The sequence below is a fragment of the Callospermophilus lateralis genome, chromosome X, assembly GCF_048772815.1.
Source record: "Callospermophilus lateralis isolate mCalLat2 chromosome X, mCalLat2.hap1, whole genome shotgun sequence".
NCBI lineage: Eukaryota > Metazoa > Chordata > Mammalia > Rodentia > Sciuridae > Callospermophilus > Callospermophilus lateralis.
In genome coordinates, this window is record NC_135325.1 from 27,132,497 (window position 1) to 27,134,587 (window position 2,091).

The window sequence follows — 2,091 nt, forward strand, 5'->3', positions numbered from 1 at the left end:
TTAATATTTATTTTTTAGTCTCGGCGTACACAACATCTTTGTTTGTATGTGGTGCTGAGGATCGAACCCGGGCTGCACGCATGCCAGGCGAGCGCGCTACCACTTGAGCCACATCCCCAGCCCCAGTTTTTTGTGTTTTTTTTTTTAATTCCAGTCTGTATATGCAAAGCAAGCAAGGAAATTCAGTCTTTTTTGTTTTTCTTCTTTAAAAATTCATTACTCCTAAAATAGCGTTCCACAAGACTGGAAGTGAAGGACTAAAAGGCCAGGAGAAGGGAAAAGGGAGGGAACACACACCATTAACACAAAAACAAGTAAAACTGCACAAACTTAAGCAGTTTATAAGACTAGGATCATCACACTCCAAGATAACAAAGGCTGGTTGAAGAAATTCACCCTTCTGCAGAAGCTGGGTTTTTATGCTTCATGAAGATCAGTGAAGAGCCATTCACTGCGTGGAGCAATCCCCCTTCCCACTCCAGATCCTGGTTTCTGCGCCCTGCTTCCACGGGGAGGGCCTTTCATTCCACCGCCCAGGCCACCTCCAGGGCCTCCAGGTCCCTGTCCCGAGCAGTCTTCTTGTCTTCCACATTAAGTCGACTTCACCTCTGAACATGATTGGCCTGTTGCTAAGGACCTTCTGAACAGGTTCAGCATCATCAAACACAACAAAACCAACATTGGGTAATTTTCCACCACTGTTTATGCACAGCTCCACCACATTCCCATAGTTTTGAAAGAAATCTTTAAGTTCTGATTTGTCCACTTCATGAGGCAGGTTGCCAATGAAGAGTTGGTGAGTATCAGGATGTCCCACAATTCTTCGGGGCTCAATATCACCTTGCTCACCAGCCTCACGGATTGGTCTGGGTCCCCTCTGAGGAGGAATGTTTATTCGTTGCTCTCATATTCCTTGATCCCTCTGAGGCCTCTGTGGTGGAATCTGAGATTCAGGCTTAGACTCTGCACGGGCCTGTGAAGCTGGTACTTTAACAACAGGAGGTGATATTCCAGTATCAGGAACAGCTCCACTGGGAGGAAGGTTCTTATTGGTCACAGATGCCCAAGAAAATGTCCTCAAGTCTCCCTGTACTGTCTGAGCTATATCTGGTGGTACTGGAGAAGAACTCTTCTGAGCATCCTCAGGAGCTCAGACTTTTCCTCTTGGATTTCAGATACGGGTTCTTGCTCTGGTTCTGGTTCAGGATCAGGCTCTGGTTCAGCAACAGGCTCCTCTAAATGTTTTTCCAAGTCACTGCTGACAGCCTGATCATAGAAAGTTCCAGAATCATCAGGTACCACCTCAGGTGTCTGCTGTCTTTCTTCAGGCTCCTCTACTTCTTCCTCAGATTCCTCCTGAGGCTCAGTGACAAAGCCACCAAAGACCTCATCTTAGTATCTGAAGATATCATTATGAACACAGAATTTATTTGCAACAGAGCCTTCTGGGGCAAGGACGAATGTTTGCATGAATCTCCGCAAAGCCTGGTTGTTGTTTGATAAGAGTCCCATCACCTGGACCACCACACCATCATTTAGAGTAGCATGAGCATCAACATGGCGAATCTTAGTGTGGCAGTTGGTGTAGTTTTGTGACATCACTTTCCTGTAAATTTCTTTCTGTCCATAGAGTGCATCTGCTGGCTTTCCATTTGAATCCACTCCCCTATGCACATAGGAAGAGTCCTTTCCATAAAATCTATGTAGCATGTCTGGGGCCTGGTTCAGCAGTGTGTAATACTGTCTCACAAATTCCCGCCCGAGCAGCAGGGGACTCGGCTTCTCCATAACTGTTACTTTGGTCAATTCAACCTGCACGGCTGAGCGGGAGAGGAACAAGCACAGAAGGTGGGCAGGAATCCCTCACGCAAGTGCGTCCGCACACACCCGGGTGTATATTTTGTGTCTGGAGAGTGGAGTCTCTCTCTGCTTCCTGATCATCACATGAGCTGCTTCCTTCCACCACCCTCTTCTGCCATGATGTTCAGCCTTTCTTGAGCCCTGAGGAATGGAGCCAGCTGTCTGTGGACTGAGACCTCTGAGACTGTGAGCCCCCAGATAAACTATTCCTCACCTGAAATTGTGCTGGTC

General features: G+C 47.3%; 1 pseudogene; it reads right to left on the bottom strand.

Moving 5' to 3' along the window:
* Nucleotides 1–417: 417 nt before the first annotated feature.
* Nucleotides 418–1,725, bottom strand: LOC143639383 (ras GTPase-activating protein-binding protein 1 pseudogene; annotated as a pseudogene).
* Between the last annotated feature and the right edge of the window lie 366 nt (nt 1,726–2,091).